Source organism: Notolepis coatsorum (assembly GCF_963971535.1).
Source record: "Notolepis coatsorum genome assembly, chromosome: 9".
Taxonomy (NCBI): Eukaryota; Metazoa; Chordata; class Actinopteri; order Aulopiformes; family Paralepididae; genus Notolepis; species Notolepis coatsorum.
In genome coordinates, this window is record NC_140173.1 from 60,627,643 (window position 1) to 60,643,482 (window position 15,840).

Consider the following 15,840-nt stretch of genomic DNA (forward strand, 5'->3'; position numbering starts at 1 on the left):
TTACACTAGTATTCAATGACATAATAGTTCATCAATCCATGCCTCAGAGTATGTGCCAGGCTACTATATCTTTGTTACCTAAACCTGATAAATATCACTCACAAATGGGTAATTATCGTCCCTTAAGTTTATTGAACAGCGATTATAAGCTATTTGCTAAGATCCTGGCCATGCGCATAGAGACAGTCATGCCTTCACTGATCCACCTTGATCAAGTAGGGTTTATTAAAGGCCGCCACGTTTCTAATAATATGAGGAGACTATTTCATGTCATGTCAAAAGCGGGCAACCTACAACAACCAGCGGTAGCTTTATCCTTGGATGCTGAGAAAGCTTTCGACAGAATAGAATGGCACTATCTGTTTTATGTTCTTACCAGATTCGGTTTTGGACCCACGGTCATACATTGGGTGATGGCGCTCTACAACAAACCACTAGCTTCAATTAAAACAAATGGCATTATATCTCAACCGTTTCAGCTATTCAGGTCCACCCGACAGGGTTGTCCGGTTTCTCCATCACTCTTCATCCTCGCCCTCGAACCGCTGGCATGTGCCATACGAGCAGAGGAGAAAATCACGGGCATCAATATTGGGGGGCATGACTTTAAAGCTAATCTGTATGCAGATGATGTACTATTAACACTAACACAACCCTGTCAATCAATCCCACAGGTGATGAAGCTGATTAAAGCATTTGGGGAGTTTTCAGGATATAAGGTGAACTTTAATAAGAGTGAAGCTATTCCTCTGAATAACCTGACCCATCCTTCACATATTGGTTCTGCCCCCTTACAGTGGAGATCACAAGGTATGAGATACCTCGGAATAAACATCCGGACACCTATAGACACGATTTTTGATTCTAATGGTCCACACCTCTTGAAGACAATTAGGGAGGATATTAAGAGATGGACAGTGTTACCCATTTCATTATGGGGTAGAGCAGAGATAATAAAAGTGAATATTTTACCTAGAATATCATTTCTAATATCAGCTGTTCCACTCAAATTCCCCTCGTATTGGTTTAAAGAGATGAATAAGCTATTTACAGGTTTCTTATGGAGGGAGAAGACACCTAGAATCAGCTACAAGAAATTGATGAGACCAAGAAATAGCGGTGGACTTAGTATTCCGGATGTTTACTCATACTATCTCTCTTATAATGCCAGATTCCCCCTGTCATGGGGTTACATATGCAAGACCGAAATAGGCAGTTGGAAATGGATTGAGGAGAATATTTTATCAGAACTTAGTAAGACGGTATCCTTGGTATCATTATGGTTTCACCCCAAACCTAACTTTAAAATGGATAACCCGATAATAAGATTTTCATGTGAGATAATCAAAACCCTACAGAAACGGCTAGCCTTCAAAGGGATCTCTCTACCTTCATGCCCCATATGGTCTAACCCCCTGTTAATGGCTGGGGGCAGCACACTAGTAAATACTTCATGGCAGATCACCCTTCGTCAACACAAAGCCCAGGAAGGAAACGGTGTCAGTGTGAAACACACACTTCTCTGCCTTAACAAATAGTTGATGCTTAAGGAGACGTTGAAGCACCTCACGAACGTGCAGTTGGTGTTGCACCATATCGCGAGAAAAAATCAGGATGTCATCTAAATACACAAATACTGACACCCCAATTAAATCCCGCAGCACGTCGTTGACCAGGGCTTGGAAAACTGCCGGAGCATTAGCTAAACCAAAAGGCATGACCAAATACTCATAATGCCCATTAGGAGTATTAAAGGCAGTCTTCCACTCGTCTCCTTCTCTAATCCTGACCAAGTTGTATGCATTACGTAAGTCAAGTTTAGAAAAGACCTGCGCCCCCTGTAAGCACTCAAAGGCGGTATCCATGAGGGGCAAGGGATAACGGTTCTTGATGGAGACGTCGTTCAACCCCCTATAATCAATGCACGGCCGCTGACCTCCATCTTTTTTAGCCACAAAAAAGAAGCCAGCGCCTGCGGGGGACGTGGACGGTCGGATATGCCCCGCGGACAGTGCCTCTCGAATGTAAGTGTTCATGGACACCGTCTCAGGGCGAGAGAGAGAGAACATCCGCCCACGGGGTGGAGAAGCACCGGGTAGAAGATCAATGGGGCAGTCGTAAGGTCTATGAGGCGGTAGTGCGTTAGCACGCGTTTTACTAACGCACACCTGCCAAATCGGGGTTGGGAGATAATAAAGAATCTGCAACGTCCACCGTCACCCTGGAGAGAGACAAAAGAGGGGGACGGGGGGGGACGGATGAACTCTCGCCAGCGTCAGCGCTGATGCCGCTTCCCATGGAGAGTTCACCCGTAGCCCAATTAATCAGATGATTATGCATCACAAGCCAAGGGTGACCTAAAACAATGTCAGAATGGGGAGACATGACAACAAAAAAATGCAAATATTCCCCATCGCTACCCGCCACCTGAACCCACAGTTTCCCGGTGCGCTGGGTAATAAGTCCACTGCCGAGCGGTCGGCCGTCTAGCGATCGGACATGGATGGGCACCTCTAGTGTCACTAAGGGAACCCCCCATTTTAGAGACACCCCCACATGGATCAAGTTGCCCGCAGCCCCCGAATCCACTAAAGCCCTGGCCGTTTTAGAAGAATCCCCCCACCCAACAGTGATGTCAAAAAAAGTCTATGACAGGAGAGACATGCCCACCTGCTAGCACCTTCCCCAGGTCTAGCGGGCTCCTCCATTTCCTGAGCCACGACAGGCGGCGAAGCGATGCCCCGTGCGGCCACAACGAAAACAGCGCCTCTCGTTGACCCGCCTCTGCCTCTCCGCTTCAGAGAGGCTCAGCGCTCCCAGCTGCATGGGCTCGTCGTCGCCCCGGTGCTCTCTCATGGGCTGGTATGCTGGTCGTTCGACACTAGGAGAGGGGCGGAAGAGTACCTGTGACGAAGCCTCCCTCTTGCGCTCCCTCTCCCGGTGACAATTATCCAGTCGTATGGCCAGGTTGATCAGCAGATCCAGGCGCTCGGGTAGCTCCCGTGTAGCCAGCTCGTCCTGCATGCGAACGGAGAGACCATGCAGGAAGTGGACACAACAGGGAATCTCAGGCCAGGCCGCCTCTCGAGCCACAATGCGGAAATCAATGGCGTAGTCTGCTACAGCGTGAATGCCCTGCCGGCAGGACATAAGTCGACCGCCGGCCTCGTAAATGGAAATCACCCTGGAGGTATCGAATACACGACATAACTCCAGGGTGAAGGCATCCGCGCTGCGGCAGACCACAGACCCACTCTCCCACTCCGCTGTGGCCCAAGAGAGAGCACAACCTGTGAGGAGGGTTATAATGTACGCTACCCGAGACACATCGCTGGGGAAAGTACGAGGTTGTAATTGAAAAATGAGAGAGCACTGGGCGATGAACTCACGACAGCCCGCTGGAGCCCCTCCATAACGATCCGGCGGCGGCAGGCGTGGCTCTCTGTATTCCTCCCGATCTACCGGATACCCCAGCTCTCCGTCCCCACCGATCGATGACACTCCTGCTGTGGATCTCATCGCTGGTGTCGTCCCAGCGGCTGCAGAGCAGACCTGGTTCACCGCCGCCAACGCTGTTTCCGCCGTCTCCTGAGAAGTTAGGGAAAGATCTCCCAGTCGACTCAGCTCGACCCCGACCGCCATCTGTCGATCAATCAGGATTCTGAGCTGGTCCGACCATCCTCAGTGGATGGGGCATAGTGTGGGGATTGGAGAGTGGGTATAGGGGGCCTTATAATAGGACGGGGGGGTTAGGGTTTAGAGTAGAAGGAGGGGGGGGTTGTAGCTGGGGTGGTATTTTTATGTGTTTTATGTACTGTTGTCTTATATGTGTGTAATTGTTCCTCCTCTGAACTCCTGGGATTGACCGTCCGGGCCCGCCGGGATCAGCACCTCTGTACTCAGCCTGGCTGCACTGGTATGTTCTCTACGCATTTATACAAGCTCGACCATGGCTAAATTGAATATTTTAATTTGGAACGCAGGAGGGCTTAACGCCCCACACAAGCGTGCCAGTGTCCTTTGGCTATTGAAGAGGAGAAATATTGACCTTGCTCTCCTTAGTGAGACGCATTTATTGGTAGGTGACGTGTCAAGACTGGCAAATCGGCAATATCACATTATCTCCTCATCCTCAGCCGATGATAAGACGAAAGGAGTAGTCATAGTTACAAGACGTAACCTTGATATCAAAATCTTGGATGTATGGTCGGACACGGAGGGAAGGATTACTATAGCAAAAGTTGAATTCTTGCATAGGAAGATGGCTATAATAGCATTGTATGCTCCTAACACATTTGATTCAGCGTTCTATAATACAATCACGAAGAATATGTTGGAACTTAATGGATACGCTCTCATTGTGGGTGGCGATTTTAATGCGTGCTGGGATGCGGAGATGGATAGGTCCGGGCCCTCTGAAACGAGCGACCAAAAACTGGCCTCTAAGGCCCTTAGGATGTGGGCCAAAGACACGGGGCTCACAGACCTTTGGCGCTTATGCAACCCCACCCTCAAAGATTACTCTCACCTGTCAGCCAGACACAAAAGCTTCTCTCGAATTGACTATGCATTCGCGTCCCCTAATATGTTTGATAGTTTTGATGTCTCATTGGTTCCCTTGGCTCTCTCAGACCACAAGGGGATTTTCCTTACGGCAACCTTTGGCAGGCTCTCCGCAAGAGCTCCCAGATGGCGTTTTAATTCGACCTTGCTAAAGAACGATGACTTCTGTTCTGAGTTCAGGAGTAAACTAGCTGAATTTTTGCAGATCAACGTTGGCACAGTAGAAGACCCTAGGGTCCTGTGGAACGCATTGAAAGGATTTATCAGGGGTCATGTCACACTATTTGCCTCCAATTTGCGAAAATCCCGGTCAAAAAAGCTAGAAGGACTGGAATCATTATATGCGGACCTATACGCATCCTTGCAAACTAACTATAATGAACGACTAAACACACAACGTAAGATAGTCAAAAAAGAAATAAACTCCATACTTAAACAACAGTCTGAGTTCTTGATACATAGGACAAGACAAAATTACTATTTTCACGGCTCCAGACCTAGCCATCTATTGGCAATGAAAATACGCTCAAATTATCATTTCTCGGATATCCCCTCGATTAGGACGAGCCAGGGTGCAGTCACTACTGATTCGAAAAAGATCAATGACACTTTTAAAGAGTTTTACTCACAGTTATATAGCTCAGAGGGTAATCTTGATGACTCTAAATTTGAATCGTTCATTGGCGGGCTTGAGATACCCCACATTTCTGAGGAAGAGGCCAAGGAACTGGGGAGACCGATTACTCTCGTAGAATTGAGGGAGACGATTATTGAAATGCAGAGGGGAAGGCACCAGGCTGGGATGGTATTCCACCCGAAGTGTATTTAGCTTTCTGGGACCAACTGGGTCCATTGATGCTCGATATGATCAATTACGCTATCGAACAAGGGGAGTTCTCAAGAGATGTCAATATGGCGTTGATTTCTTTACTTCTCAAGAAGGACAAAGATCCCAATGATTGTGGTAGCTATAGACCCTTGAGTCTTCTCGGGGCCGATTTAAAGGTGTTTGCCAAGGTGCTGGCCCGTCGCCTGCAGAGATTTATGTCTGTATTGGTACACTGCGATCAAACTGGTTTTATCCCGGGGCGTCTGGCTGCAGATAATCTTAGGAGGCTGTTGCATGTAATCGATAACAGTAAAGACAATACAACTCCATCCACAGTTCTGTCTTTGGATGCCATGAAGGCGTTTGACAGACTTGAGTGGTCATACCTGTGGAAGGTACTTGAGGTCATGGGTCTTGGAAAGAGTTTTATTCATATGATTAAAGTCCTGTATGCCTCGCCGTCTGCGATGATACTGACAAGCAAAAACTGTTCCACACTCTTTCCAGTCTCCAGATCTTCTAGACAGGGTTGCCCTCTGAGCCCGGGACTGTTCGCGCTTTCCCTCGAACCTTTGGCCCAATTTATTAGGCAATCGGAGGACATCGTCCCCATAATGGTCAACAATACTCCACACAAAATTGCTCTCTATGCGGATGACCTGCTGATTTTCATGGACGACCCCTCCCGGTCAGCCACAAAATTATTGAGGATAATCGACGACTTTGGTAAATTGTCAGGTTTTAAGATTAACTGGAACAAATCAGCCTGCCTACCTCTTAATGAACTGGCCAAGGCGGTACGACTACCAGCTGATATCCCCATAGTAGAACATTTTAAATACTTGGGCATTGAGATATTCCCCACGCTGAACCAAACTACTAAGTACAACTTCACGGGTACTTATGATAAAATACGCCAGGATCTAGACAGGTGGTCGTCCCTTCCTAACTCCTTACAAGCCCGGGCTTCCATAATCAAAATGAACATCCTGCCTAGGATACATTTTATTAGCTCAATGCTCCCCCTGCCCCCCCCTGGCGCAAGGTACAATCGATGGTATCTAAGTTTATCTGGAATAACAAACGCCCGAGAATCAAAAGGGCTACTACTCAACGTAGAAAACAAGATGGGGGCCTCGCAATCCCTGATTTTAAACTTTATTTCTGGTCCTTTTCACTGAGACCTCTGATGTGCTGGCTAGACCCTGTAGAGGCTGTATCGTGGCGCTCCTTAGAAGCGGCGGCGGTATCTCCGCTGAGATTGCAGGATGTAGTGTACTCCACTGTCTCTATTTCGAAATGCCGGCTGAGGTATGGACCGATCATAACTCACGTGATCCAAACGTGGCGTAATGTACAGAGGTCGTGTGGGGTTAAATGCCCTTGGCACCTGGACTCTCCAATTTTTAATAACCAGCAATTACTTGTTGGACACAAGCCGGTTAATATTCCTCAATGGCAAAGGAGGGGAGTGCATACTCTGGAGGATATTTATGATAAGAACGGACTCCGTGCGTTTCAGGATTGGAGAGAATTTTATGATCTTCCCGGCGAGTCCTTCTTTCTTTACCTTCAACTAAGGTCAGCACTGAGGGCGCATGGCGTACCGTGGGCTCAAGCCTTGCACCCACACCCCTTCCTCAGGCTCATAGTGGACAGGACGACATCCAGAGGGTTTGTCTCCGACTTTTATACGCTCTTAATTCAATCCACGTATACAAATTTATCATTGGATACAATCTGGCGTGTGGATATCCCGGAGTTGGACCCCGAGTTTGACTGGGATGATGTTTGGGCAAATGTGGCATTATCTTCCCGCAACCCCAATCACCAGCAAATTAATTTTAATTATATTCATAGGACCTATCTTACACCTAGGAAGCTATATGCTATGGGACTGATAACCGACTCTCGGTGCACTTTGTGCTCTCAAAAGGCCACTGGCACTTATATGCATATGTATTGGGATTGCCCACCAGTGGCCCGCTTCTGGAGGTCAATAACGGACAAACTTTCAGATCTGTGTGGCTTAACTATCCCATTCACAGCTGTTACGCTACTCCTGAACGATATAACGACACTACCCGCGTCCGTACAACTGAAAAGGGTTGTCCTAGCGGGCGTCACAGCAGCGAAGAAGCTAATAGCAATGAGATGGAAGGAGCCTGAGAAGCTTACAATGATTAACTGGTCCCTAACTCTATTGGATGTGATTTATCTTGAGATATCCACAGCCCGGGTGATTGGGGTGGGGCAGGCTGGAATTGACCTGTGGTTCGCAGCAGCTGAGAAGGTAAAGACCGCAGTGTGCGGCTGAGCGGGGTTGAGGTGCGTGTTCGGGTGAGTCCGGCGGTCTCTTGGGAGGGGGAGGAGGAAATGTTTTGTCTGTCTTGTCTTTTGTCTTGTCATCTTGAGTTTAGCTGGGGATATTATGGGGGGGCAGCTATTTAACTATTTCTTCACTGTTTGGCCACTTTTACACGGTCTCTGTGAGTCTATGGAACACCTCTACAGGTTTTTGTTTTTTCATGAAGGTTCATTGCTCTGTTTTCGGGTCGTGTTCTCAAAAAATGGTCCTTGTGGTGGATTGGAGATGTACGTTTTATTAATATAGGGTCACACGGCCGGGAATCGGGGCTGAACACTGGGAGAGACCATTTATTAGATAGTACCCCTTGGGATTAAAATTTAGAAGGTTGAACTCCGTTTTCTTTTCTCTTGTCTGTATAATTGTTAGTCTGTATTATTATTATTGTTTTTGTTATTTTCTTGTGAAGTTCTATGTACTGTGATTGTGGTTAATGTGTTGTCTTGTTTCATGTGAATAATAATAAAAAATTTGATAAAAAAAAAAATGATTCTGAGCTGGTCCCGTAGAGCTACAACTTCATCCCGCATCTCCTCGTTGGAACTCATGGTTGGCTAGAGCTTCTGTTACGAACGAGGTAAGTGAGTTCCAAGTGGTAGACGAAATGAGACAGAGAATAGGGTACTCTTCCAAAACAGGTTCCACTGTTTATTATAAGGGTAACAAGAGTATTCAAGTACAGAGAGAGAGAGAGCTTAGGTCAGCGCTTTGTTCCAGCAATCTTGTCCGTAGTGTTAGGTGATGTAGTACTCACTGGGATGTGATGTTCTGATCTAATCAGAACCTAATTAATCTGCTCTGCGTTGTGTATACATCTTACAACCCTGTGGTACTTAAACAAAACCAGGAAATGGTTTTACCCGGCGTCAACAGAGAAACGGCGGTTTGAAGAAAAAGATTTCCGAGCAGATTTGATCAGCAAGAATCCGGGTTTTTATTGGGATTCAAAAGCAAGTTACAAATCAACGATTTGAAGATTTAGTGCAATGAATTCTGCTAGAAGAAGTCACTAAGCCGAAGTTTAGCAGAATTCAGTCTAAACGTTCAATATCTAAACAGCTATAAGCATCTCTCGTTCTCGGCTCTTGTCTTCTTTGATGGTATTCTCTCGTCTCAATGCGTCGACGCGGTCCTCCAGCCAGTGGGAAAATAATGTAGAATGGTTGTTCCTCGCTCAGTTTATTCATGGGGTTGTGTCTCTCTCTCTCAGAACCTCGTAATTTAAAGACTAGTCTCCACCCGCCAAACGTTACGTCATGAGGGCGGGTCTGTCGGGGAGTCAGAGAGCTCCCGATTGGATACCCAGTGGTCGTGACTGTTTGTAGTCTACCACCACGTCTGATTCGCTGACACTAGATGAAACTAGATGCCTGTCTCTTTGAATAGAAATATTCCGGAAACTCCTTTTAAGGATATCTCTGCAGGAGGTAAGGTTCTCCCCCAGATAACAAACGGTTACTTTTAACAGCTGCCCGTGGCAGAGTCTATTGGGGGAGACAGTTGCAGCTTGGCCTTTTCTTTTGTGAGCCATAATAAACCTGTGTTTTTAGGGCCTGGTGTTGACTTCCTTTGTCTCAGCCAGCCCCCAACTGCCAGGATGTCTATTGATCTCACTATCTCTAAGGTGCAGCTTGGGGAGTTTGAGACAGAAGTCTAGTGTGTCATTTGTTTATGGTCAACAAACCACTATTGTATCTGAGTTTGGCCTGAGGAAGTAAACCAGTAGTATGTTGTCCCGCCTATGTGCAAACTCACGTTTATATCGTCCACCTTCCTCCTCAACGAGGGGGAGGGCAGCGATCTCAATGAGTTAGGAGTGTATGATGCAAATGCAATTACCACCTCTGCCAGGCTGCTGTCAGGTCCCAGAACAGTTTAATATACTGTTTGCTTTTATGAAAACTACTACAATTTCCCCGGTTTGGGGATTTTTTATCCCCAATATTCTTGTTAGTATTTTCTCAATCAAACTGTTACAAATACCTTAACCTTTTAACTGTTTAGCCAAATCACATAAAAACCAAATATTTAAAGCATCCTTTTAACGCACAGTTCATATTTGTTAGTGTCAATTACTTTCAACACCCACGTTAGCTCCCTCACACAATTAACGACTATTAGTCAGTTGACGTTTACACAATTCTAAGTTCACTCACACCGTTTAACAATTTCCAGTTATTTGAAGATTACACAATTTATCAGTTATTCCAAGTTCACATCCGTCTAGGTCCGTCCCTTTATACAAAAAGGGCATCGGACCAATTACCAGGTTTATCTCTATACTTATGTGTATTTAACCAAACATGTCTGTTTTGTGCGGCTAACTCTGAAAGAAAAGATTATTACATTGTATCAACATTAAACATTTCTAAAAAAGGAGAGAGCTCACTAATCAAAAATAAAAAAATATATACACGCTCTCTCCATGGCCTATCATTTAGCTTTCCCTCACTTTACCTATGTGTACCTTTGAGGCTTCTTAATGACTCGTTGTGGTCGAGTATCTCTTTCCGGGCTTGTGCTAAGCACGGGTCCCTCCGATCCTTCTGGTACTCCATCCAAGTCCACAGAGGAGAAATGATTATGTTCCAATTCATAATCTTCTCCTCTGTCTGGCTCCTGTAGGAATCCCTCATCCTCTACCGGTGGCCAATCGTGGTGCCCTCTGTCTGGCTCCCCATAATCATTCGCATCTTCTCCTTCGTTTAACGGTTGCCCCGCCCCGGTTTCATCGTCCGTCGCTTCGCCTTTGTTTAGCGGTTGCGCCCCCCCGGTTTCATGCTCAAGGGCCCGTGGGTCAGATTCCCATTCTTGGCCATTATCTATTGATTTTACACAATGTGACAGATGGAACCACATCGGTGATCCTTTAACCTGTAAAGCCCTTTCGGTGGCTCGGACGACTTCGTATGGCCCTTCCCGTCTTGCGCCAAACCATTTACGCCTAAATACTTTAACATAAACGTAGTCACCTGGTATGATTTGAGGTGTAGTCGGCTTCTTCACCTCCTTGTATGATGCAAATGCTATTACCACCTCTGCCAGGCTGCTGTCAGGTCCCAGAACAGTTTAATATACAGTTTGCTTTTATGAAAACTACTACAGTGAAGCTCTAGCAAATGACAGAGATAGAGCAAACATTAAATAGGCACATACCAAACATTCCACGCTGTCAATAAGTGACAGCAGTCTGACATCCAATGACAGCACCCAGGTGTGACAGACAATTAGTGTAGACAGCAAATCAGTGGTGACATACAAGGTGAACCCAAAACAACAGGAAGTAACCCAGGTAGACAGTAGGATACTATCCTAAGGAGGATAGGATCCAGAACGTTACAGATATATAGTATATATGTACATATCCCTACTCTTACTAGTTACACTGCTGGCCAGTATGACTACTATCATATTGTCTTTATATCTATATTGATGTACATGATATTACAACTCTGTACATACATCTGATTAGCACTATTACTCAGTAGTACTAATTGATGTATTTTATACCCAGTTTAATCACCTGTACATTGTATATTACTATTGCACTTTACTGTTACATTAGTACTCTGGTTGGATGCCAAACTTCTTTTCGTTGTACTGTACTTGTGCTGTATGATGACAATACCTTTGAATCTAATCGAATTTATCGATGGAGTGCACAGTGACCTTTTCCAAGTGATCAGTGTCTTGAGGCTTGGAAGGAAAACAAGGAAGAATGGTTCCTGTGAATCAGAAGAATGGGTCCTGTGAGTCAGAAGAATGGCTCCTGTGAGTCAGAAGAATGGCTCCTGTGAGTCAGAAGAATGGCTCCTGTGAGTCAGAAGAATGGCTCCTGTGAGTCAGAAGAATGGGTCGTGTGAATCAGAAGAATGGCTCCTTTGAATCAGAAGAATGGCTCCTGTGAGTCAGAAGAATGGCTCCTGTGAGTCAGAAGAATGGGTCCTGTTAATCAGAAGAATGGCTCCTGTGAATCAGAAGAATGGCTCCTGTGATACAATTACAATTAGAGTTTACCCAAACCAAAAGCCCTGGGTAGACAAATCCGTCTGTGAGGCTCTGAAAGCGCGCACCTCAGCATACAACACCGATCTTGTGACAGGCAACATGAATGAACACAAGGCGGTGAGATACAACGTAAGGAGGACAGTAATAGAGGCAAAACGGTGCTACAGAGATAAGGTTGAACTTTAGTTTGAACAGACTCTAGTGGTATGTGGCAGGGCCTCAGAACGATGACAGATTACAAAGGCACCTCCCTCAAGCTGAACAGCGACATCTCATTGGCAAATGATCTCAATACCTTCTATGCGAGGTTTGAGGCTGTGAATAACAACACCAGCCTCCAAACTGTAATAAACATGGAATGTCCAGTCAGGTATCTTTGTTGAGGTAATACTTTATCTAACGTTGTTGAGCATATACAAAAGCGAACCACATGCAGTCAGTACGTAAGTCAGTCTAACGTCGTAAAACCCAGTGTTACCACACTGACGTACGGCAGGTTACCGTAATGACTCTAATACTCTGACATCTCCCCCTTTTAGTTTTACTTCCTTTGTTAATGTAAACAAATACACTTTCTGTATTAACAAGGCTATATATAGCAATCAATAGGAACATTCTGTAAAGTGGAAACAGTGCTATTCTTCTATAACATCAATAAACAACATTCAACATTCAGAGTAGCAAATGATTATTAAATCGCAACAGTTTACATTCCGGAACTCTTTTGACATTTTGTTATGTGGTTATGTGGTTTACATTCTGGAACTCTTTTAACATTTCGTTATGTGGTTAACGTTGCCACCTGGAACTCTTTTCCCTCATTTCCCCCCCTGAAAGGCCATGAGTGTGACATCATGTCAACTCACAACTCCAGTCTGACAACTGGCCTAAGGATCCGTCCAGACCTGGACTGTGATAGTCCTTCAGTACCAGCAGGCACGTCGACACTGGTGTTACCTGGCTCTTGACCGGTGTCCTTGGGAACAGGTGAGACTGGTGCTGTGCTCCCAACTGGCCCTGGAGAGGGTACCCCCTGGAGGTGGCGCCGGGTGCGCCGGAATGATGCTCCCTGCTGTGTCTCAATGATGTAAGAGCGTGGCGTGACACTCTCGCTGGTCACTACTGCAGGGGCTGTCCAGGATTTCTGGTGGTCCAGCTTGGTGAGGACATTACCACCAGGCTGTAGTGGAGGTAGGGGTCTCGCCCCGTGACGTCGGTTGTAGTAGAAGGCTTGCTTCTTCTTTTCAGCCTCGTCCTTCTGCTTGATCTGTCGCTTGTCTGGCCATGAGGGCTGCAAGTTCCTCTCGAGTGTAGGCAGTGTCGTTCTCATTTTCCGACCCATCAGAAGTTCAGCTGGGCTGGCCCCTGTGGTGCTACATGGTGTCGACCTGTAGCACATGAGTGCGATGAGAGGGTCCTTCTGTTTCAGGATTCGCTTTGCGGTCTGCACCGCCCTCTCCGTGTGACCATTGCCTTGTGGGTTGTGTGGGCTTGGTCGCTTACGACCACGTCCGGGACGCCATAACGGGCACACGTTGTTTTCAGCCTCAGAGCGACTTGAGAACTGGTTGTCGTTGTCATGTGCAGTATCTCTATATATCTAGAGTAGTAGTCTGAGATTATCAAGTAGCTCTGTTTGTTATGCTCACATAAATCTAGAGCTATACGCTCCCATGGTCTGTCAGGGAGCGGAGTAGAGATCAACGGCTCTCTCTGTTGCGCTCTTCTCAGCTCACAGCAGGACTGACACGACGAGACCTTGTGTTTCAGTTGCGAGGAAATGCCCGGCCACCAGACAGAGGCGTTTTCCCTCTCCCGACACTTTGAGAGCCCTTGATGTCCGTCATGGATTCTCTCAAGGATTTCTGTCCTCAGTGTCTCTGGTATCAATATGCGACTTCCTCTGATGACCATTCTGTCATACTCTGAAAGTTCACTTTTCGCAGGGAAGTACTCTCGTATGACGCTTAGTACTGTATTCACGTGTTCAGGCCATCCTGACCTGATGTACCTGATCACTGTCTGCAGCTTTTCATCAGCTGCTGTAGCTTTTCGGATGCTGTCCATCCTCTCTGGAGTAGCTGGCACGTTGTTGATGACAGCTGCGATGTAGCACTCCACATCGGAGTGTGTGTCTTTCTGGTTCTCTGTGTGTCTTAGGGTGCTCCTTGACAGTGTGTCTGCCACTACAAGGGTCTTCCCAGGCGCATACTCTGCCACTGGCTTAAAGCGCATGAGCCGCATGAGAAGTCTCTGGCACCTTAGTGGGACGTTGTCCAAATCCTTGCTGTTCATTAGTGGGACCAGGGGCTTGTGGTCCATCACTAGATTGAAACTCTCAAGGCCGTAGAGGTATTTCTCGAACCTCTCACAGGCCCAGACACTCGCCAAACACTCTTTTTCAATTTGCGTGTACCTAGTTTCCGCATCAGTCAGCCTCCTGGAGCAGTACGCAACTGGCTTCCAGTCTTCTCCATGGAGCTGCAGCAGCACCGCACCGATCCCGTAGCTGCTTGCGTCAGCCGAGACTGCAGTGGGTCTGTTGACGTCATAGAAGGTTAACACCGGCGATGTCATCAGGAGCTCTTTCAACTTCTCAAAAGCTGTTTGTTGTGCTGGGCCCGAGGCATCGACCACCTGCCCCAGGAAATGGAGCTGCTTCTGCCTGAGCACGCACTTGTCCTTGTTGAGCTTGAGCCCAGCAGACTCGACTCTCTCTAGGACCTTCTGGAGGCAGAGGTCATGTACTTCCACATCTTTCCCGTACACTATGATGTCGTCCATATAGACGGCGACGCCTTGCAGGCCTTGGAGTGTCTCTGTCATTTTCCTTTGGAATATCTCCGGCGCGCTTGTTATTCCAAACGGTAGGTGCCGGAAACAGTACCTGCCGAATGGAGTGATGAAGGTGGTCAGCCGGGTGCTCTCGCTGTGCAGAGGTATCTGGAAGAACCCTGAGGCTGCATCGAGGCTGGAGAACATTGTTGCTCCACTCAGCTTGGCTGTGATCTCTTCCGGTGTAGGTAGGATGAATCTCTCTCTCTTGACCTGTACATTTAGCTTCTTAAGATCAACACATACACGCGCCTTTCCATTATTTTTTAGCACAGGCACCATGGGAGCACACCAGTCCGTTGGCTCGGTTACCACCTCTATGATACCGTTCTCCGCCATGTGGCGAAGCTCCTCCCTGACCTTGGGCATGAGTGGTATTGGGACTCTACATGCTGTGTGCACCGCGTATGGAGTGGCGTCGTCCTTGAGCCTAATCCTTACCGGCTCTGTCTTTAGTGTGCCATGGTCTCCAAAGGCACCGTGGACCTCCTCGATCCGTTTCACGAGGCCCATCTCTGCTGCTGTGGACCGGCTGAGTAAGTTATTGACAGACTTCCCTCTGATGACAAACACTGGGAATGAGTATGATTTGTCCTTGTATGCAGTGCTAACTTGAAATTGTCCTTGACAATCTAATTTACCCCCTGGGCTGCTCAGTGATACGCTGGTCTGGCTTAGTTCCCTCTCTGGGATAAACACATTAAAAGTCTCCTCACACATAACACTAGCATCTGCCCCAGTATCAATCTTGAACTGCACTGGTGTTGCACCAATGAGGAGCTGCACTGTCCACTGCTCATTACCAGTGTTTGCATTCACTGATCCCAAGAAGTATTCACTCTGTTCATCTGTCTCTGTTACTTCACTCACCGCTTTGGATTTGCACTGATTATGCCTGTGCCCAATCCTGTTGCATTTATTGCAAGTTGAATTTCGTGCGGGGCACCACTCTGGATCCTTGTGCGCCATTTTCCCACAACGGCCGCACTTCCCTCCGTGTTCCGCGCCTTTTCCTCCTCCCTTGGCATAGCTCCTCCCTTGCCATCTGGGGTTCTCTCTCCGCGCTCCCCGTACCTCTTGTATGGCCGCGGCGGCTCCCGTAGTCTCCCCCTGCGCACTGACTTGCATGTTAACCGTCTCTGACTGGCGTACAGACTGTATAGTTTGCGCTAAGGTGAGGTGTAACTGAGGGGTACAATTCCCTGACTGTATTGATAAGTATGGTATCATTAAACCA